This window comes from Cynocephalus volans, chromosome 7, assembly GCF_027409185.1.
Source record: "Cynocephalus volans isolate mCynVol1 chromosome 7, mCynVol1.pri, whole genome shotgun sequence".
NCBI lineage: Eukaryota > Metazoa > Chordata > Mammalia > Dermoptera > Cynocephalidae > Cynocephalus > Cynocephalus volans.
The window spans coordinates 71,719,425-71,744,235 of record NC_084466.1 but is presented as its reverse complement, the minus strand read 5'-3'; the positions used below and the strand labels follow the sequence as shown (position 1 = coordinate 71,744,235).

General features: G+C 35.2%; 1 pseudogene; it reads right to left on the bottom strand.

Annotated features, from left to right (window-relative positions):
* LOC134381661 (thioredoxin-dependent peroxide reductase, mitochondrial-like) overlaps positions 1-24,811 on the bottom strand; it is an 83,513-nt pseudogene that overhangs the window by 22,992 nt on the left and 35,710 nt on the right.

Below are 24,811 nucleotides of genomic sequence, written 5' to 3'. Positions count from 1 at the left end.
CTTGGCTCCAGAATTTACTTTCTTTGTACTAGAGGAGAAGCCCTATATACTGGCCTTCAGGGCAATGTGCAAAAAAACATCTTTTGTCTCAATTTCTCAGAATTAGCAGAAAATGCAATTCAATTGCCTGGAATAACAATTTCTCCTATTTATCTGTCAAACAAAGTTTTTTTCTATCTCACTTCTGTGTATACTGTGGATTACTACCATTTTGCAGGAGGCTTCTAATTTCAGAGTTTTCTAAATCTTCAGGGAAAAAGTACATAACTATGCAAAATAAATAGAGTGATTACTGTAACTTTGTGACCATCTGCCCAGCATTAAAAGCGAGAGATATCTGACAACCATTTGTTTGAGGTAATGACTTTGATTCATTGAAATATTAAAATGACACATAAAATGACATTAATGTCGTTGACTCTGACTACTTTGGCCATATGGAGATATGATTACTGGTTAATGAAGGAATAAACCAGTCTTATTCAGTGAGTAAATGAGAGCTTTAAATCTGTGCTTGGATTATCGTCCATCTTGACATTGTAATCATCAGAAATCCATTTATTAAAAATCAGTAACTATCTTTGTAGCCTAACTGGAATGGGTCACCCCTGGAGCAACTTAAGGATTAGTCATCATTAAAGCCAAAAGGGAACAGAAGTGAATCAACGAACAGAGAGTAAACCTGGATGCTGCTCAAACAATCTGGTTATTAACATAAGCTAAAGATCTACGTTGTTGGTAATAGAAACACCTAAGAGTAGAAGGATTAGTTTCACAAGGCACCACCCTAACCAACTGAAAAATTTTCTAGGATAATGCAAATTCACTTAGTGTGAGTAATTAGTTGTTCCTTGGGGTATTTAATATTTGCAAAGTGTTTTGAATGTGCTTGGCTCTGTTCAAAGCTCAGAGAGGAGCAGCTTCTGGGTGGTGCAGTACATAGTTTCCCTTTTCCACCTAGGACAACTTGCTTGCATTTTTGGCTCAATAACCCTTTTCCTCCCCACCTTCCAATACATACCTATCTCATGATGACACACTAAACAAAAAGTCACACACACACACACAACTATATATATATACAGACATACACACACACACACACACACATATATACATATATATATGTACACTCAACCAACATGATGCTTGATTTTGTTCTTTCTGTGACCAAAGTCCAAAGAGTGCAGATTAATATCTATTTATAAGGTTAATAACTATTTATAAGAGGAGAATTTTCAATGTATGAATAGTTGGAATGGATATAGTAATATTTGTACCTGTAATGAATTGTCATTTTACCTGTTTATTCAATAGAAATATATTGACCTTGTAAATATGCCAGAAGCTGAAAATTTAAAACCAGATGACAAGTTCAAGATGTCACAAGAGATAGAGACCAGTTAGCTTGGGGAAGAGAAAGATGGGCATTACCAGTTCATGAAGAGCCATGCTTGCTAAGCTGTGCAGTTTTGAACTTCTTCCCGAAAACTATAAACAGTCGTTTACTCATGTTGAACAGTTACTACAGACACAACCACACTGATGCTGTAGAAACTCATCATTGCAGAACCATGAACAAGGCCCAGATTAGAGAGAAAGAAAACAAACAGAAGGAGGCAGCAAGGTAAAGGAGGAATGATTGCAGATTAAATTCAAGGAGTGGGAATAAAAATGGAGTGAAAAGGAAGGATTGAGAGATATTAAGGAGATAGAATCTCAAAGACTTAGAACTGAATGGACGTGGTCTAAGTGCAAGTGGGGGATGAGTGAAAGAAAAGAATTTAAGATGCATTTCAAGTTTCTAGGCTGGGTGACTGAATTTGTGATGGCAACTGGAGGAAGAAGAGATTTAAAGATAATATCTTTAATAGATACATTTCATGATTTAAAAAAAACAAAAGCTCTATTGTGATATAATGCACATACCATATGCTTTAAGTGTCTAACTCAATAGCTTTCAGTATGTTCACAGAGGTGAGCGACCATCACCACAATCAAATTCAGACCATTCTCATTACCCCAAAAAGAAACACAACACCCTTTAGCTGTCACCCTCAACATACCCATATTCTCCAAGCCTAGGAAATCATTAATCTTTCCTTTTCTATATATTTGGCTTCTTTCACTTAGCACAATGTTTTCAAGGTTCATTCATGTAACTTGTGTCAGTTCTTCATTTACTTTCATTGCTGAAAAATATTTCATTATATGGATATACCACCTTTGATTTATCTATTCATCTGTTGATGGGCATTTGTTTTGGATTGTTTCCACTTATTAGCTATTGTGAATAATGCTGTTATGAATATTTATGTACAAGGTTTTGTGTGGACACGTTTTATTTCTCTTGGATACATACCTAGAATTGTTATTGCTGTATCACATTGTAACTTTATATTTAACCTTTTATGGAATTGCCAAAATGTTTTCCCAAATCGCCACATCATATTATACTCCCACCAGCAGTGTTTGAGGCCTTCAACATCCCCATATCCTCACCTAGTGGGTGTGAAGTGGTATTTTGTGGTTTTGACGTGCATTTCACTGATGGCTAATAATGTTGAGCATCTTTTCATAAGCTTATTGTTTATTCATATAAATTTTCTATAGAAATGTATAAATAGACATATCTTTTGCCCTTTTTAAATTGGGTTATTTGTCTTTTAATTACCCAGTTATAAGAGTTCTGTGTAGATTCTAGATACAAATCTCTTATCAGAGATGTGATTTGAAAGTATTTTTCCCATTCTGTGGTTGTCTTTTCACCTTCTTGAAGGTGTCCTTTGAAACACAAAATACTTTAATATTGATAATGTCTACTTTATCCATTTTTTAATTTGGGGCTTGTACTTCTTTTGGTGTCATATCTAAAAAACTATTGCCTAATCCATATTCACAAATATTTATGCCTATATTTTCTCCTGAAAATTTTATAGTTTTAGCTCATACATTTGGGCCTTTAATCCATTTTGAGTCATTTTTGTATATGGTATGAGGTAAGGATCCAACTTTTCTCTTTTGCATGTGGAAATTTAGTTCTCCCAGCACCATTGAAAAGACTAGTCTTTCCTCTCATGGTCCCCACTTATTGAACCACGGTTGGGCATGTGACTTTAAGATGGTTAATCTGAAGGCTTTCCAATGGTAATGAAGTGACCTGAGTTAAAAACAAAAACAAAAACAAAAAAAACCTGCTCAAATAAGAAAGAGCTAAGCCAATGAGATTGTTCCCTCTTGAAAATTTGAATACAGACATCCTAAGAGAATTGGGCAATTAGTAACTGGAAGAGAAACCAAGAGATTATGAAAAAAAAAGTTATGTTATGTAATAATTATGAATGATCTGTATTATTAATAACAGAATCCATAGGTAGAGAAAATATGGACAAAGTCAATAATAGTCTCTTTGTCATGACAACTGAGAGGGAAATGACAAGATGACTTGGAGATGTGAAACCTAAGACAGGTAGAGTAGAGAGATGATATAGAAACTGTTAAAGGTCTTATATAACAATTATTGTTCTTGAATGCCTAAGAACCCTTTTGTTGTTAGCCAAAGAGATTTATTGATCTTTGCAACTAAAACGACCATCCATGTCTGTTCTGACCATTATATCTATGCGCTCCATAGAACAATGTTAAATATTAAATGATCAAATGTCCTCAACACAAGACATGATTAAGTTTGCAATGATAAACATGCTAGTTACCCTGATTTGCTCATCACATAATCATACACATATATTGAAATATACCCCACAACTATGGATAATATGTTTCAATAAAAAATAATACAATAGAATAGAGGGGTAGTACAGGAAAAAAATGTTAAATGAAATGAAATAATTTATGTTAGTAGGCCCAGTACAGTATCTGGCTCAAAAGTTTTACAAATGCACATTTCCCTGACATAGTCCCAGACACTCCTTGTACATTTCATGGGCATTATATTCCTTCTGCAGTTATCATAGAAGCCCCAAGTCATCCTGTTGTAACAGTGATACATGGTGTTCTAAGTAACAGCTAAACTTCCTTTTGACTTCAGGAGTAAATACTGCAATAAATGATGTGCCATACTTAACTGATGGACAAATGCAGCATGTCCAACTGACTTCTCTCTTCATATTTTCTATTCGTCTACCACAGTCTTTTTTTTTTTTTTAAATCTTGGAGTCTTTTTACTTGTAGAAAATATTTTGGGTCAGATATCTTTTTTTACTTGGTAGGAGAAATCACATTGGAAATTAATACACACATATACCATGAATACATGAGTGACCTCACAGACACTACATTAGTAGTGTTACCAGCCATATATTCTTTCTTTTAAATTCATTATGATCACCTTTTTGTCTTCGATTTCAGGGAGTGTTGAGTCTTTTTTTAAATCTCACTTGCCAGTGGATTACACTTGAGAAGATAAGCCTCTAGCAATGTAACTTCATAAGAAGGCAGTAATATTCAGACAAGAACAGTAGGGATGGAATTCAGATTTTAGGCAAAGCTCCCAGGGTGGTTACAATAGCAACATTCTTGAAGACTTAGAACTTCATTCATATTTTTCTGAATGTTGACTTGGCTGTATAAGATTTAATACTGTTATAAATCCTATATTTTCTGTGAAAATAATTTTTTAAATTGAAGCAGATCCTATCTGTTCAGAACAACATATGTTTGCTAAGCACCTGCTGTATACAGACACTATGCTGCTAAGTGACAGAATGACAGGATGAAAAAGAATCCATTTCTATACTCAAGAACCTTCTGGTCTATAGCAGGTGGCGGGGGTGTGGGGGTTGCTGGGAGGATCATAGCCAATTCCTTGACCTGGAAAAGTCCAGACTCTGCTTTCAGAACCATCTGGAATCAGAAAAATTGCTGTAGTTCAAAATTCATTTCTGTGGACCTAATGAAGTTACTTAAACTATCTAATCACCCATAAAGTGGGTATAGTTAACAGTTTCTGCCTCCTAGTGCTCTGGACATGATTCTATGAGGAGAAAATGAGGTAAAACATGTGCTTGTCACAGTTCCAGGCAATAGTAAGACTCGATAAATGTTTACTGTTTTCTTCACCATTTTAATTAATTATTTTAAAACTTCAGGCACATTATTATTGCTAATAGTAATATTTGCCATGATTGCTAAAATATTGGCTTAGTTTTTGCTTTGTTTAGACACAACTGGTCATCTAGGTGTCACAGTTTAATCCCAAAACCTATTTCTTTGATGTATATCATCACAAAGGTATAATTAAAGGGCTATGCAACTCAATTTCAGCCAAAAAAAAAACCTATCTTTCTACTTTGAAACAATATTAAATTTTATGTCAATATTTTGAGTATAGTCTCAGCCTCCTGTGTCTTTCTGGATCTAAGTAACACAATTTTATTTATGCTATAGGCAGCTATTCCTGTCAGAAGGTTTTGTGATACTGATTTTAATAAACATTCGCTTTTAGAATCTCTTAAGTGCTTAATTCTCATTAATGGGAAATAATATACATGGTCAGTGATGGGTTGTCTTAAATGAACTAAAACAACCCTCCATTTACCATCCCTCTTTTGCTTCCCTTGTAGCCACACTTCCTGAAATCCTTATTCATACCTCGGATCTACACGTCTTCACTTTCGGTTACTCTTCAAACAGATCAGTCTGCCCTTTCTTTCCTCTCCATTGAAACTCTCTTGTCAAAGAACCAAGAATTCCACTGTTAACACATTTATAGATATTGTTCTTCCCTGAACACATTCTACCTTTCAGCAACATTGATTCAATTGACCACATCTTCCCTGTGCAAAGTTCTGATCCCATATTAAGACTCTGTTGGGTGAGACATAATACTCAGTGGTATGCTGGCAAATGTTCAACAGACAGCCAGCTCTCTGGTGGAAAAGAGCCTGAACTGTGTAGTGTTGGCCGATTTTCATAGTTTAAATACTTCTGCCATAACTGATTTCAAGATGCCAGTGTAACATTGCTGAGCAGGGTGGAAATACACACGAATGCTCCAGCACACAACTTATTCTACAGACTGGCATCAGGATGGCATTGAACACTAGAAATGCAAATAGAGTTTTACAGAAATTTTATTTGTATAAAATTTTAATAAGATAGAGTTACACATTCAGAAAAGGTAAACTTTTAAACTTCGGTTACATTTAATGTTTTGATTTAAGCACTTGATATAATTAATTATAACTTGCATTTTACCTTTGAATTTTAAAAGACAGTTTTAGATCCTTTAAAAGAAAAATAACTTCTATGCACAGCTAAGTAAAACTTACATTTTTATGAAATATATATAAATATGTATTCTTGGGCTAGAAATACTTTTTTTTTTTTACTCTGATCATTACTGATAATAGAACACAGTTGACATGAAAATCTTGATCACAACATTATTAGTGATTTTGCAAAAATGGCATCAAAAATAAATTTTATAGAATTACATATTATGTATTGTTTATTTTATTAGTCATTTAAACATCATTGGCCTATCAGCAGAACTTCCAGATATGTGATAATAAACTCAGTTGTCTGATATTTTGCCAATTTTCAGTCACCGAAAAAATATAGGTTCACATGTGTTTTTGAGCATCATCATCATGAAGACGTGTTTGTGAAGGAAGAGAATATAGCACATTTTTATTTAATAGTTTGTTAGTGCCATACAGAATTTTTAAATGTTTAGACATATCAGATCTGGGTCTCCATTTGCACTCTGACCCCAAGCCCTATACGTGATTTTGTCATCACAATAAAGTAGTAAGGTGGAGATCTTTATTCTCAATTACTTGAACACAAGTCCATCTGATTCCAAATTTTGTGTTGATAACAACTACAGTTTAATGCCTTCTACCTGTTTTAAGTAGTAAATAAATAAATAAATAAATAAATAAATAAATAAATAAATGTTTTAAAAATATAATATCTATCCAACAGTTCCAATCAGGAGCTTCTGTATTTTCCAAGTGCTACGATACTCAAAAAGCAGGATTAAAATTTCTCCAAATTAAGTTCAAATTAATTTATTCTGTTCAAGACATTGATAATTACATATTATGCTACAAATATTATCATACATATTATTTTCAAGAAATAACATTGTTGACGGGTATTTCAAAATATCAAATTCAAGGTGAAGGGCTCTGCTTTCAAAGTCACGGAGATGCTTGAAACAAGTGAGAGTAAATAAGACCAAATGGACGATAGTAACTTAAGGCAGAAATAAAGTAGAAGGTGGGAATCTGGTGACTTGGTGGCTTTTGAATAAAAAGCCAGAAAGAGCAAGCCAGAGAATTCATTTGTGAGAATGACGTGCAATGCAAGGACATGTCTGGCAGAGATAAGACAAAGGTGTAGGTACTGCAAAGGCCATAAATACTGTAAATAACACTGAGCTTCAGTCGAGCATCACAAGTGTAATAGGGTAATATTTTCTTCATCCACAGTACCATCTGAACTCTGCAGTGGGGTTAATGACAGCTGCCGATGACATTAAGTTCTTGTGGTAACAAAATTCAAGTGATTACTAATCCTCCTTTTATTATCACTTTAATTAAAGTCATCACTTTGAATCACTTTAAAGATTAAGAATTTTCCTTTTATGTAATTTTGAAGATGGTCTGCATCAGAAACAATATTTTCATATTTGGCTTCCTAGAAAGGTAATATGTTCCACGAGTACACCAAAGGCAAGGTTCCTTTTATGTTACCTTGTCAAGGCTGATGGTGTCTTACTATCCTTCAGATCACAACCGAGACATCATTTGTGCAAAAGGTCCTTGCCTGATACTCCAGTCTAAATTTGATTACACGATTTCACATTCTTACATTACTCTGTGGGTTTTCTTTGTAGGGCTTATTAAAATTGCCATGTACTTGTGCCATATATGTCTAATGTCTATTCCACTAGATGAAGTTCCACAACTACAGGGACCATGTTTGCTCGGTTTACCACCTGTCCCTGGCACCTTGACTACTTCTGGAAAATGTTACTTGCTCAAAAATAATTTGGAAATAAATTTTATTTATCTCACTTACAGAGACTATTCAATGCCATTTATATGCTCTAAACCTCACAATGTAGAAGCTCTAAAAAGTGCCAAGGGAGGGAAATAATGACATGCTGAAGACTTTAAAAGTACCAGCACAACAAGGAAAAGGCTTGAAGAAGCTTAAAATGCTTTCATTTGGGATGGAGAAAAGGAGCAAGGCTAGTCAGGTGAGCCTGGGTTTACATCTAATCTTCTGAAGGGAGGCTGAGCAGCAAGGTGGGAGTTTTGTGGCCTCTTGAGTACCTCTGGCTTAAGAAAGATATGACTAGCATATGCAGAAGGGGAGCAGTTTTGTTTATGCTGTTTTCAAAAGTGAGCACCGGTTGCATCAATTCCTGTTATCCTGAGGACACCTATTTCAGTTTAGATCTATCAATTACTACTATGGTAGTTCCCCTAAAGGAAAATAAAATTTTCAAACTTTACAAGATTTTACCCATGTTGAGATCTCGTAAATAAAATCATTTCGTAAGTGTTGAAAGAGTTCCAGTTTTCCATTTCTTATCCTTTCTTCTGGGTTTGTATTCAGTATGAATATATGATGGACTTTACTTTGGCCAACATGAAAATGTGAAAAATTAGATAATGTGTATAACCCACCCCTTTCCAAACTGAATGTGACCTCCATGTCTTGTTTATCTTAATGTCTCTATGGCCTAAGGCAGTGCCTGGCATGTAGCAGGTGCCCAAGAAATACTTGTTAATGAAAAACTCATGCAAAAGTGCCTCATCTGTAGGTCATTCTTTCCTCATCTCCCCACCCCCTCACCCTCAATTCCATTCTATTGAAGAATCTAAACATGTAGAGACTTCTTAGGGTCAAGAAGATAGCACCATAGAAGAAAGATTTAGCAGAAAGTTGCTGAGGACTTGGAGAATCTCTTCCACACACATTCCCCAGATAGAAAATCAATCTCAGACAAAGTTCAACCAGGACTCAGAAGATTTGTCAATTTTCTTTGCAGATATCAGAGACTTGTGGAGTACCTGATGGATGATGAGAGTGGGATTGAGATAGGATAATTCCAGGCCACTCGTGAAATGATAGCAGCAAATCAGCTGGAGAACAGTCAGTGGCCCTTGGAAATACCAGACAGCAAGTGTTTAGACATCAAGCAAAAGGTCAGGGAGCTGCTGCCTTCCCCAGAGGGCAGTGGTTCCTAACCTTTTGTGATCATATACCCCTTAGAAATCTGATGTAGTCATTGGAACCTCTTAAGATTGTCATAGTTTTCTGTAGTGTATGGAAAAGACCTTACAGCATCACTGGAGAGCTTAGTACCTTTACTCCTCAACACAGATACATAAGAATATTTTCAAACCTTTACAATACCTGGGGAAAAGCTTTCAGAAATACTAAGATTGCTCTTTACTAGTCCCCTAGAAAGAGGCTGAACAGCAAGCATACAGTAGATGCTTATTACAAGCAACTAAGATGAGCCTAGAATTGGCAAAGCCTGGCACCCACGGTGCTTGGTGTTAGGAAAAGTGCCCTGAGGACTCAGAGGCTTTCTATAGCCCTTTACTCAGTCAGTCTGCTCCAAGTGGAATGACTAATCAGACTGATATGTTTTGTTAGAATAAATCAAGCACGCCTTGCCTCTTCTCTTGGGAGCAAACCTAGAAGCAGATTGTGCCCTCTCGATGAGGGCAGCGTTACTGTTTCTCCTATGCCTGGGTCTTAATTTGTGCAGAACTTTTTTTTTTTTTTAATTTTATTTTGCCGATATACATTGTGGTTGATTATTGTTGCCCTTACCGAAACCTCCCTCCCTCCTCCCTCTCCTCCCTCCCCCCCCAACAATGTCCTTTCTGTTTGCTTGTCGTATCAACTTCAAGTAACGGGCAACCAAAGGAAAACTTTGTGCAGAACTTTGATGAGGATCTTGGGTCCCCTAGAGACCTTCACCGCCTGGCACAAGGTGGTGTTCAGTGTGTGTGGTCCTTTGTTTCATTGACTCATGGATGTGCACATGTTTTACATGAAGCAAGTCTCTTGGGCATCTCAGCATTCTCAGGAAATCATTATGGGGAGGAAGTTGTGGAATAAGCTTCTATTGAATCTTTTTAAGTTATATAAATTATGTGGAATCTTTTGAAAATTTACACATAATCTTTGGTGAAAGAGTAATGAGAAAAAAATAATTGGTGCCTCCTTATTTAGGCTACCTTGATAAAAGCCACTTCATAACTGTTCAGAGCAAGAAACAATTTATGATGAACTAATAGCCAAGATATTTAACCTTATTGGCTTGTTTGATAGATAGATGTTTTATTGTGGTGATGGTTGTCATTGCTGTTTTCTCAGCGTTTATTAGTCAGATTTTTTTTTCCTAACTTACAAGTCTGGCTAAGTGGTTACATATCAGAGAAATAAATGGTAGTCAGTCAATTTATTTCTCAAGTGTACTTGTTAAAATAAATCTGGAAATCATTTAAAATCCTAGGCTGTATAAGGGTTTAGGTAGACTCCTTTCTGACTTTGAAATTTATGATAAATTTAAACTTCACAGATATCAATCTAGACCTTGTTGATAGGATCTAAACACTGTTTAGATAGATGGGTGCCCCCTAAAGCACAGGTGGCTAGTGAATAGAGGGGCCTGCCAATGTGCATCCAGCACTTCGGGAGACTGGTGGTGTCTGGCTGAACTGAACGTTGGTTCTGAATGGCAGGTCATTAAGAACAAGTTGAGCAGGTCAGTCCACTCTCCATTAATGCATGTTATCAACAAAGACTGATTAAAGTTTAACTCCCCATTATGAGACCGTTGTAGGCTTTAGTGGCTGAGAACATTGAGGGCAAATGTAATACAGGAAATGCATTCTCAGAATAACTGCTACCGGGTATTTAGTAAATTATATTTTTGTCTACTCTAACAAGGTTAAGTAAAAACACATTTGATATATTCATTGAATATCTTTATTTTAGAAAAGTTTAAGTGCAATTCCATATGAAGCAAAATCCATACACAGTAAAAATATCACTTATTTTTTTAATATATACTGCTACTCTGAATATACAGCCTGTGAAGAATGATTTCAGCCTATCAGATTTGGGGGTGGGAAAGCCTTTAATCCATACAATGTTATTAAATTATTCTCAAAACTACAGATTTGATATGAATTTATTAGTCTCTAAATAAATATACAAATCTTAAAATGTAAAAATATAACCAAATTTGAGTAATTTCTTTAAAGCACTTAGTCATTAATAAATTCATTTCACTGAAGGTGTGAAAGATAGTCAGTGGAAGTAATTCATTCTGCTAACCTGATTTCTGAAATTCTAAATTAATTAAACACTTAAATACATTCAAGTTTTGGTTAGCTATTTGTTGGTAAGTAAACGTAAGTGACAAAATTGTAAAAGTCTGCTGCAATTGAGCCTAAATACCATGTAGAATTGATAATGAGAAGGGAAGAAGTCGATTCTGAGGCCACAATCTTCCCCCCAAGCTAGTGCAACTCATTATGCTGTTTTTGTATGCTGTTTTATGACAATGAGCCAAAGCATCCAGGAGAAGCATGGATTACACAGTTTGAGCTCATTAGGAAGAATTTTATTTTTGAAGGAGCTCCTAGAGACATCCTAAAAGGAGCAGCATATAACAATGCCTGAGAAAGTAGCATGTAGAAGACAAAGCAGATGGGACAAAATTATAGGTAGGGAGCTGAGAAATGACGACAGAAGTTCACGCTCAAAATGGTTAAGGCCCAGACAGGAGTCTTTGATGAGATAACGTATGGGGTGAAGTGAATGATTATGGAAAGTAAGGGAGAGAAATGTGGTAGATTGAAAATGTGTTTCCCTTTATTCCCTCCTTAAACTGCACTAAAATAATGATAAAAGAGTTTTTTAAAGCATAAATCCCTGAGGACAAATAATAGAAGAGAAGAAATGGCAGTAACCAAATTTTGGAAACTAGAAAGCAAGTAGACAAATGGTAACTAACTTAGCAGACTAGAGGAAGCCCGGTCCCAAGCTGGTGGCAGAGAAAAGCCAGACGCAAGATCACCCGAGATGCTGAAACCTAAAAGAGCACAGAATTATAACTACCATGTACCCCTGAAAATGAAGTTGCACTTAGGGGTGAACCTAAAATGAGCTAAATGTCCACTTAAGTAGCAGTTACTTTCCCAGATCCTGTCCCTTACACCACCCAGCAAGGCAACCCCTCATCTTCCTAAGCAGAAAACTCAAGTTTGCTTTCCAGAAAGGTTGTATTAGAGGAAATCTGCAGCCTAACACCAGGCTCAGCTGGCAATGGAGTTAGTTTGCTGGCAACATAAGGAAAAGGAAAATTCCCACCACTTTGCCCAGTTAACTCTGAGGAAACACTAGCTGGCTCATACTCCATACCCTTCCAGGCAGAATAAAGAATGTCTTTCTGGGGAAACCAAGCAGACCAAATACTGACAAATACTGACAGCTGAGGGTTTCCCAACAAAATAATCCAGCCAGATTGTGCTACAGTGAAACCCACCACCTGAGAAGCCCCACGCAACACACACACGCATGCATGCATGCACACACGTGTGCACACACACAGCTTCTAATCAACTTCTAACATTAAAGACGAAGGCCAAAATAGTTAGAGAAAAAACAGAGAAAATGCAAGTAGCAAAAAAAAATTGTTTCAAAAACTCCAATTAGCACTTCAAAGACATAAAAGAATATATCATATTCTTAAACTAAAAATAGAATGTTATTTTTAAAAGAGCATTTTGATTAAGAAAAAAAAAGCAAGGAATTTGAAAACATAACAGCAGGAATGGAAAATTGCAAAAAACAGTTGGAAGATAAAGTGGAAGAAATTTCCCAGAATGTAGAAGAAGAAAAAAAGAAAAAATACGGAATACTTAAGAAAATTAGGGATCAAAGCCAACATAGGGGACATTCAGAAAAACAGAAAACAAAAAAACTAGAGGAGATATAATTCCCAGACCTAGGCATAAATTTTCAGACTAAAAAGACCCACTGAGTTCCCAGAACAATAAAAGACATTCACGAAAACACAGCATCAGAAAAATTCCAGTGCTCTTTGCACAAAGGGGTAATTACAAAAATTACTGAGAAGAAAAATATGATCAAAATTAAAGGATCAATGATCAAAGTGCCATCAGGCTTCTAAACAATTGGAAGCCAGAAGACAATGGAGCAATGCTTTAAAAACTAAGAAAGGAAATTATTTCTAACCATCAAAATTATTACTCCAGTGGGAAAGTATAATAAAGGCTTTTTCAGATATTCAGGGTTTCAAAAAATATACAATTGATACCTAACACTGAAAAATTTAGAAATATCAGTAAAAGTGTTATATTTAGAAATATGGAGATAAATATGAAAGAAGCCATTAAATGACTTGAGAACTGTTGCCTCTTGGCAGTAAGAATCAGAAACAGAGCAGAAATGGAGCTACACATGCCTGTACAGTGTATGTATAGAATATCTCTGGAGGACAGGAGGAAACTGATAGGATGATTGCTTATTTTTTTCATTTTATTCTTTTTTACTTTAACTTCTCAATATACATTGTAGTTGATTTTCATGACCCTTTACCTGTTCCTCTTTCCCTCCTCCCTTTCTCCCCTCCCCCAACCCACTACATCATATCTGTTCACTTGTCTTAACAAGTTCAAGGGATGGTTGTGACTGTTGTGTCCCCTTCCACACCCTTTATTTGTTTCTGCGTTTATTTATTTCTTTATTTTTAGCTCCCACAAATAAGTGAGAACATGTGGTATTTCTTCTGTGCCTGACTTGTTTCACTTAATATAATTTTCTCTAAGTCCATCCATGTTGTTGCAAATGGGAGTATTTCATTCTTTTTTATAGCAGAGTAGAATTCAAATGTGTAGATATACCACAGTTTGCTTATCCACTCATCTAACAATGGACATTTGGGCTGGTCCATCCCTTGGCTATTGTAAATAGCGCTGCAATAAACATGGGAGTACAGGTATACCTTCACCATGATGGTTTCCATTCCTCTGGGTATATTCTCAACAGTGGAATAGCTGGGTCATATGGTAGATCTATCTGTAATTGTTTGAGGAACCTCCATACCATTTTCCATAAAGGCTGCACCATTTTACAGTCCCACCAACAGTGTATGAGGGTTGCTTTTTCTCTGCAACCTCACCAGCGTTTATCATTCTCAGCCTTTTGGATATTAGCCATCCTAACTGGAGTGAGATGGTATCTCAAAGTGGTTTTGATTTGCATTTCCCTGATGCTGAGTGATGTGGAACATTTTTCATGTGTCTGTTGGCCATTTGTATATCTTCCTTTGAGAAATGCCTACTCAGCTCCTTTGCCCTTTTTTTAATTGGGTTATTTGTTTTTTGACTGTAAAGTTGTTTGAGTTCCTTGTATATTCTTGATATTAATCCTTTGTTAGATGTATATTTTGCAAATATTTTCTCCCACTCTGTTGGTTGTCTTTTAACTCTGTTAATCGCTTCTTTTGCTGTGCAGAAGTTTTTTAGTTTGATATAATCCCATTTGCTTATTTTTCTTTTAGTTGCCTGTGCTTTGGGGATCATATTCATGAAGTCTGTACCCACTCCTACTTCCTGGAGTGTTTCCCCTTTGTTTTCTTTAAGGAGTTTTATTGTTTCAGGATGTATATTTAATTCTTTAATTCATTTTGAGTTGATTTGGGTATATGGTGAGAGGTATGGATCTAGTTTTATTCTCCTACATATGAAAATCAAGTTTTCCCAGCAACATTTGCTGAAGAGGCAGTCTCTTCCCCAGTGTGTAGACTTCATGCCTTTGTCAAAGATCAGATGGGTATAGGTATATGGGTTGATTTCTGATCAATTCCATTGATCTGTGTGTCTGTTTTTATGCTAGTTCCATGCAGTTTTGGTTATTATAGCTTTGTAATATAGTTTAAAGTCAGGTAGTGTTATGCCTCCAGCTTTATTTTTCTTGCTCAGGATTGCTTTGGCTATGCATGGTCTTTTGTTATTCCATATAAATGTCTGGATAGGTTTTCCATCTCTGAGAAAAATGTCATTGGAATTTTGATGGGGATTACATTGAATCTGCAGATCACTTTGGGTAATATGGACATTTTCACAATGTTAATTCTTCTGATCCAAAAGCATGGGATATCTTTCCATCTTCTTGTGTCCTCCTTAATTTCTCTCAACAGTGGTTTGTAGTTCACTTCATAAAGATTTTTCACCTCCTTGGTTAACTTTATTCCTAAGTATTTTATTTTTTTGGTGGCTATTGTAAATGGGCTAACTTTCACGATTTCTTTTTCTGCATGCTCACTGTCAAAGTACAGACATGCTACTGATTTTTTTGTGTGTCGATTTTATATCCTGTAACTTTGCTGAAATCATTTATTAACTCTTAGAGTTTTTTTGTAGAGGCTTTAAGCTGTACAATATATAGGATCATGTCATCCACAAACAGGGACAGTTTGACTTCATCTTTTCCAATCTGGGTGCCTTTTATTTCCTTCTCTTCTCTGATTGCTCTAGCTAGTACTACCAATACTATGTTGAATAGGAGTGGCAAGAGTGAGCATTCTTGTCTAGTTCCTGCTCAGGATATTATTGACAGTGGGCTTATCATATATGGCTTTAACTGTGTTGAGATACTTTTCCTCTCTACCTAACTTGTAGAGATTCTTTACCATGAACAAATGTTGAATTTTGTCAAATGCTTTTTCAGCATCTATAGAAATGATCATATGGTTTTTGTCTTTGCTTTTGCTTTTATTGATGTGGTGTATCACATTTGTTTATTTGCATATGTTGAACCAACCTTGCATCCCTGGCATGAATCCCTCTTGATCATGGTGTGTAATTTTGTGTATGTGTTGCTCTATTCTGTTAGCTAATATTTTATTGAGGATTTATGCATCTATATTCATCAAGGATATTGGCCTGTAGTTTTCTTTTTTTGATGTATCTTTGTCTGGTTTTGGCATCTGAGTGATTTTTGCCTCCTAGAATGAGTTTAGGAGAATGGCCTCTGTTTCAATCTTTTGGAATAGTTTGTAGAGAATTGGCATCAATTCCTCTTTGAAGGTTTGGTACAACTTTGTCCAGTCCCGGGCTTTTCTTTTTGGGGGGCCTTCTGATAACAGCTTAAATCTCTTTTATTGTTATTGGCTTGTTCAGATTTTCTATATCTTCTTGGTTCAGTTTTGGTAGTTTGTTTGTGTCCAGAAATTTATCCATTTGCTCCAGATTTTCAAATTTGTTGGCATACAGTTGTTTATAGTAGTTTCTAATGATTCCTTGTATTTCTGAGGTATCATTTGTAATATCATCATTTTATTTCTAATTTTTGTTATTTAGATCGTCTCTCTTATTAGTTAGCCTTGCTAAAGGTTTGTCAATTTTATTTATCTTTTCAAAAAACTAACTTTACATTTTATTAATCTTTTGTATCATTTTTCAGGTTTCTATTTCATTTAGTTCTGCTCTGATCTTAATTCTTTCTTTCCTTATACTAGCTTTCAGTTTGAATTGTTCTTGTTTTTCTAGTTCTTTAAGGTGAAGTGTTAGGTTGTTTATTTGCCATCTTTCCATTCTTCTGAAGTAAGCATTTAATGGGTAAATTTCCCCCTTAGTATTGCTTTTGTAGTATCCCACAGGTTTTGGTATGATGTGTCATTATTTTCATTAGTTTCAAGAAACTCCTTGATTTCCTGTTTAATTTCTTGGACCCATATGTCATTAAGTAGAATGTTGTTTAACATCCATGTGTTTGTATAATTTCCAGAGTTTCATTTGTTAGTGTTTTCTAATTTTAATTCATTGTGATCTGAAAAAATACATGGAATAATTCCAATTTTTTAAATTTGTTGAGACTTGATTTGTGATCTAACATGTGGTCATCCTGGAGAATGTTCCATGAGCTGATGAGAAGAATGCATATTCTGAGGTTGTGAGATGGAATGTCCTGTAGATATCTGCCAAGTCCAACTGGTCTAAAGTGTTGTTTAGATCTTGAGTTTCTCCACTGATTTTTTGCCTAAATGATCTGTCCAGTGTTGAGAGTGGGCTGTTCAGGTCCCCCGCTATTATGGTGTTAGTGTGTATCTCATTCTTTAGATCTAGTAGTGTTTGCTTTATAAATCTGGCTGCTCCAATGTTGGGTGCATATATATTTATGATTGTTTTGTCTTCTTGATGGATAGATCCTTTTATCATTATATAGTGGCCTTCTTTATCTCTTTTTATGGTTTTTGCTTTAAAGTCTATTTTATCTGATATAAAAATAGCTACTCCAGCTCATTTTTCATTTCTGTTCACATCGTCTATCTATTTCTATCCTTTCACTCTTAGTTTATGTGTGTCTTTACCTGTGAGGCAAGTCTCTTGAAGGCAGCATATTGTTGGGTCCATCTTTTTAATCCAGTCAGTCTGTGTCTTTTGAGTGAGGAATTTAATCCCTTTAGATTTAGAGTTATTATTGAAAGGTGTTGATTTATTCCTACCATTTTACTGATTTTTGTTTAGATGTTTTAAGTATCTTTTGTTCCTTTCTTTCTGATTTTCTGTTTATTTTCTGTGTTTGTTGGTTTCTTGGGGTGGTAGATAGTCTATTTTTTCTCTTTACTGTTAGCATTTCTGTTTTACTAGTAGATTTTGTCCTTTATTGAGTATTCATGGCAGTGATGGTTGTTTTTCAGGTATCAAACCCAGTACTTCCTTGAGAATTTCTTGTAAGGCTGGTTGTGTGGTAGTGAACTCCTGCAGTTTTTGTTTGCCTGAGAAATAAACCATTTGTCCTTCATTTTGGAAGGATAGCCTTGCTGAGTAAAGTATTCTTAGCTACCAATTTTTGTTCTTCAGTATTTTGAATATATTATCCTCCTCTTTTCTGGCTTCTAGGGTTTCTGATGAAAAGTCTGATGTTAGTCTGATTGGGGCTCCCTTATAGGTGACTTACAACTTCTCTTTTGCAGCTTTTAAGATTCTCTCTTTGTCTTTGAGTTTTGTTAGTTTGACTGTAACATGTCTTGGAGAGGATCTTTTTGGGTCAACTATGTTTGGGGATCTTTGGGCCTCCTGAATCTGAAGATCTATGACTTTCCCTATACCTGGGAAGTTTTCTGCCATTATTTCATTGAATATATTTTCAATGCCATATCCTTTTTCCTCCCCTTCTGGAATATCCATGATTTGGATATATGAGTGCTTAAGGTTGTCTGTTATCTCTCTTAGATTTTCTTCAATTTTTCAATTCTTTTTTTCTTTTTTCTGGTCTGCCTTTGTTAATTCAAACAGCCTGTATTGATGGTCAGAAATGCTCTCTTCTTCTTGTTCTAGCCTGCTGGTTAGACTCTCTGTTGTATTTTTTATTTCGTTGAATGAATCCCTCACCTCCACAAGCTCTACTACATTGTTTTGCAGGGCATTGATTTCTTTGTACATTTCTTCTTTCAGATCCTATATATTTTTTCTCATTTCATCATGTTGTCTAAATGAGTTTTCTCATATCTCATTTAGTTTCCTTAGATTTGTTGCTCTAAATCCTTGTCTGTCATTTCAAGAACGCCCTGTTCTATAAGATCTAGAGCTTGAGAGTTATTATTTTTTTTGGTAGTGATGTACTTTCTTGATTTTTCATATTTCTGGTACCTTTCCTTTGGTGTTTAGTCATTGTTGCAGGGGGTGTCATGGTCCACCCATTCCATCCTGATGTTTGGCCTGGATCCTGAAGGGACTGCCAATTCCAGGCAGCAGGAACTAGCCTGGGCTAAGGGTTCCATTGCACCTGCCTGTTCTGGCATGGCTGACTCCGGGCATGTGGTCCCGGCATCTCTCAGGCCTCTCTGGGCAGCAAGGACTGGCCCAGGCTGGGGGTCCCATGGCACCTGCCTCCTCTGGCATGACTAACTCAGAGCATGTGGGCCCAGTGGCTCTTGGGCCTCTCTAAGCAGCAGGGACTGACCTGGGCTGGAGGTCCCATGGCGCATGCCTTTTCCAGCATGACTGACTCGGGGCATGTGGGCCCGGCGGCTCTCAGGCCTCTCTGGAATGATTGCTTTTAAAAAGAAACTTTGGGTTGCAATGGAGGCAAGGCTTTCTTTTTATCATGTATTTATTGTGTTATTTTAATTTCTAACCAAGTTATTTTTATTTTAATTTTTAAATATAACTTAAAGTTTTGTGTTTTTTAAAGTCTGCACACAGCCCATTTGTCAACTGTGCAACAGCCCTGTCTTGGGATCTAGCAATGACACTGAAATATAGGGACAGGTGAGAATTTGTCTGGATTTCAAGCAGGATTAATTTGAAAATATATGAACAGATTCAAGAGCAAAGGAGGAAAGAAGAAGGAATTTCACTGTATATGGGCTCTTGACATTCTTAATCATAATGTGTAAAGGTAAAATTTCAATTTACAAAAAATTCCAGAATATAAAAGAGAATATAAATTGCAGAGGATTGAAGGGCAAGACTTGATAAACAAATGGATGGAGATGGCGAAGAGAAGCGAGGGTAAAAAATATCCCCATTAACAAATCTTGGATAATGAGAATTGACTGCATAGTCACCAAATGTAAGGAGGTAGGAGAAATAATAACAACATTAATAAATATCTGTTGAGAGCTTACTGTGTGCTACTGTTGTAAGCACTTTACATGTATTAACTCACCTATTGTCTTAAGAACTCTGTGAGGTAGGTACTAGTACAATCTTCATTTTACAGATAAAGAAATGGGAAGTTTCTTTATTTGCCCAATGTTGTGCAAAGCTTACAAATAGTGGCTGGCAAGGACTAATATTACTTGTGCTATATAACCCCAATTCAATCTATGTTCATGTTGTTCCTCTCAACACATGTTCATAATCAGCCAAAACCCCAAATTACCCTCATTCAAAAGGCATCTGTAAGGACTAAAATGTTAAACATATAGTTTGAGTGAAAAAGAATAAGTAAATATCTTTGTCTTGATGGCATGTGAAATTTTCTTAGCTTGCATTTCCATATGAACTGTATTCCCATAACAATGCCATTTTCCGTAAGATAGTGTTACAGACTCTGGGTCACTTTTCCAAAAGGTGAGCATCATTCCCCTAAACCCTCTCCACACTCACTTCTGTTCTGATTCTGATCAGTAATACATTTGCAGGACAGAGTTTGAGTTTTTCTTTTGCTTTTCTTCTGAGCTAACTGGTTAATCTAAGCACCTAACTCAAGGTCTGGACCAACTAATTTTCTGATTTGCTAAGAGTTTTAACATGAAATCATATAACCACTTGATGAGTTGTTGGTGCTTTCACATTGTTTATATCATAGAATGAAAGAGACATGAAATGCTCAAAGGCATGGAAAGTAAGAAATAGTTGTTTCTCTACTACGCTTCCGTGTGTCACCTTGAATGATCACAGCTTACAACTGAAAAATGAACAGTTAGACTTGTTGCAAGATTGGGACCCCAAGGATGGACGCTTTCAAGTTGGCACTTCATTGCCTCACCATATTCCCATAAAGTAAAAATAACAGCTTTTTATTCATGAGGGTCTTCAATCCCTTTAAAGCAAATTGAAGTACTCAGCACATTTTATTATTTCTTACAGTTGTCCTCACCATCCTGTATTCTAGTAAATAATAAGAAATCCCATTTGATTTCTTTATGTTATGGCAATTTTCACTTTTTCTAAATCCTTTATTCATGACTGTAGAAATAAGAAAGGTACTATCTGAGTAAATTATCTGGTTTTTGCTATTACTACCTTCTAGTAGATGCACAGACCAATTTTCACATATGCACTAAGCATTTTTCTTAATATGAGTAATGGGTTATCTAGAGCTGTGCTGCCCGATATGGTAGCCACTAGTCGCACGTCATTATTTAAATTTAAATTAATAAAAAATAAAGTTAAAAATTTATTTCCTCAGTATGCTAGCAACCTATCAAGCATTCAATGTCATGTAAAGCTATTGACTAACATAATAGACAGCTCAGACATACATTTCCATCATCACAGGAAGTTGTATTGGACAATGCTGATCTACAGTAATGTATGCATTATGAAACACAGAGAGATGAATTTATTCAACCTAAAGGAATTTTATACCTCTTGACAATAGATAAGCTAAAACCATCCCAACTCTCTATATTCTACTCTCAGCACCCAGGATCCGCAGAATCAAAAGCTGACTTCCCAAGGGGGGGAAAAAAAAGGCTGACTTCTCTTGACCTTTTTGTGAAAGAATTAAACTTCACTTTTTAAAGGTGAATTTCATTTCTTTAAATCCAACAGATTTAATCACTCCAACAGTTCCAAAGTTACATGGTGGCAAATATATTAAATTATCTTCAACGTATTTCTGCTTCCTGAACTTACAAGATACAACCATATAATGCTTTTTTTTCTTCCATACATGCAGAGAGATATCAGAAGAGAAATTTATTTATATTTCATTGAAAGTCAGAGTTGACAAGAGAAATTTTTTGAAAAGATATATAACTATAAAATTTGTAGATAACACTCATCCATGACAATTAAATTAGAGGAAAGTCCAAAACATTTGTGATAAAGTTAACATTTCTGATTTTTTTTTAGCTGTTGTTTGCCAAAAAGAGAGAGAGAGTTCTTTGTGACTCTGAACATAAATGTTACGACTGAGTAAATGACTTTCTTTAACTCAGTCATAAGAATGTATTAAGTGCTATAATGGGCTGTACACATCTATTTTCTTCCTAAATAAATTAAATGAATTTCCAACTTCTAAAATTTTTAAGTATCCATTTTTATAGATTACACCTATAAATACTATGCTTTATTTCATTATGTGAATACTAAGATATTGGATTAAAAGTGTTATTATCCCTGCCTCACCATAGCAAATGAATCACTTAATAGGATCAAATTAATTCATTATAAGAGCAATAATTTAGATAACTAGAATGAAAAATATAAGTAGGAACTTTTTCCTTTTCACCAAATTATAACCCTATTCCACATGTGCCTAGGACTTCAGGATTTAACTATATTGATCAAATACTTAATGAACACCTATAAGTACTGGGTAGCTAATGGTTAGCTAAGCATAATCACTGCCTTTGTGAAATTTTCAGGTTAGTGGTAGAAGTGATAGTCACATAGATATTATACTCATTAGCTCATCATGGGAATATGTCAAACAGGATCTTGAAACAAACCAATCTTAATAATTTCAGAAATAACCCCCATAATATACATCCATTTACTAATTAAGTGACTATTTATTGACTTCTGCTATATGTCAAGCACTGTCCTGGAGATACAACAATAAATTGGACGAGGTCTTATAATTCATAAAATAATCAGGATTAGTTTATATAATCATGTCCAAATTTCATTTACTGCTTATTTTTAGGCTCATACACTTTTGAGAAGGCTTGAATTTTACCACCTGGTTATTCAACTTGCATATTGAAAGTAGAAAAGTGTGCTCATTGACTCCTGTTTTCAAAGGGCAGCACATACTTGTTACCCTGAAAAACTCACCATCTGATAGTAGTAACAAATAAACACAAAGTGACAAGGCTGTAATAGAAATACCTTTAAGTACTGCTGGATAAAAAAGGAAGATGCATAGATTACAATACAAAAGATGCATAGATAGAAGATTCATAGATAGGAAGATGCATAGCAGAGGAAGATAACGGTTCCAGGGAGGACTACTAAGGATTTATGGAAAGAGAAGTCATGGGAGTTTAGTCTTTAAGAGTAGATGGCAGGTTCCTAAGCAGAGAAGAGCAGGCTAAGTATCTGGCAAAAACAGGAGCCTGCTGAATTCAGTCCGGTGATTTAAAGCAGAGTTCAGGGAGAATGGCAGGGAAACAAGATGAAATATTTTTGGAAGGTATATTTATACCATGAGAAATAAATATGTTTGAACTGAATTATCAATCAGTAGCTCTTTCATAATTTGACCCAAGAGCCAAACATCTAGGTTCTCCTTTTATGTCAAGCTCTATCACAAAGATTTATCATTTTGAGGGATTCTATTTTGGTCAGTGCTGGTTGATGGAAACAGTGTAAAAATCACTCTTAATAGGTTTTTTCAATCAAATAATTCATTTATTCAACAAATATTTTAAAGCATATGTTCTATGCCAAGCATAATATACAGACTTATAGTAACACAAAAGGTAAGAAATGTGTTTAATTGAGGAAGCAAATGTGGCCAAGATAATAACACTGCAATATGGCATGTCTGCTGTTAGTCAGATGAGTGAATTCTTTGGAAGCAAAGAAGATGTGACTACCTCAGGAAAAATCTAGGATATTCACAAAAATAATAATATTTTCTGTGTCTTTAAGAGTTTTCCAGAAGTAAAAGTGAGAAAGTATTCTGGGCAAAAGGGTAAAGATAGGTGAAGTCTTCTAGGTATAAGTGCTCCTGGCAAACATTTTTCTGCCCGTTTTGTATGTTAATAAAAATATTTTCAAATTTAAGAAAACCGTATTTGTAAAGATACTTGCTCATTGTAAATGCCTATTTTCCTAGATTTTATATGCAGCCAAGTAAATATCATACTTCTCAGAAATATTGTGTGTGAAATAAACATACTCCTAAACTCAAAATCAGTGGACCCAGTTTTCGGTCCTCCATCATATCCTGGATACATTTCCTCTACACAAAGAGCTTCTCTTGATATTTCTTTTGACAAAAGCAAAGGAAAATTTAGAGTAAAGCAAAAACCTTGCTATCACAAGAAACTGAAAACTAAAAAACTATATCACTTTAATCTAAAAATTCCTTTCCAATGTTCTCTAAATTTGGCCCATGGCAAGGTTGGGAATGACTCAACAATACATATTTGCATAGGATTTTCCTCCTTTCCTATTTAGTATAACTTTTACAGTATCTCACACTTTCACATTTGCAAGTTTTTACTAAAGTGTAATTTACATGTAATGAAATACAAAAATCCAAATGTAATGTTTGATGAGTTTTGACAATAATATACATATATGTAACCCACACTCTAAACAAATAAAATATTTCTCACACCACAGAAAGTTCCCGTTTTCCTCCATGTATAGAAACTAGTATTAATCATTGTGGCTGTCTTTATTTTAATACTTTAATTTTATAATCTGCATTACCAAGTACACAGGAAATCTAGTCCCTTCCAAAAGATAGTGATGGCTAAATACACACACAAGCAATACATAAGCTAACAATCTAAATTTTATAATAAAAGTTATAATGGCTTCCCTGTATATACAGTAGTAATTTTGGCATGGAATAGATGGCAAAACATTATCATCACTAAAAACATTTATCAAGCATTTTTATCAGAGAAAGAAAACACATAGCTATATTTATATGAATGAAGCAAAAATCCAAACTAGAATTAATACCAAATATAAAGCCCAAAACAGCGTAATACAATGCAGCGTAAAATAGATCAAGAGTATGCACAAATTTCATAGTAAATACTTCATGGAAGAAATGAGTTTTCAGCAGAGTCCTGAAGAAGGGAGAAGATACAGGAAATATGGGGAAGATATGTAGAAGACACAGAGAAAGAAACATGTACACCTGGAGCATGTGTGTATGTGTGTATAAGTCTGTACATATTTGTGTGTGTGTGTGTGTGTGTGTGTGTGTGTGTGTGTGTGTTGCAAGCAAATTAAACATGAAACAAAGTGTAGTTTGTGAAGCATTGGACCTTAGTAATTGCTTAATAAGAACGATGCTTATCTGAATGGAAATAAACTATAGCATCCACCAAGTAATTGCTGACTAAAAATGTCTC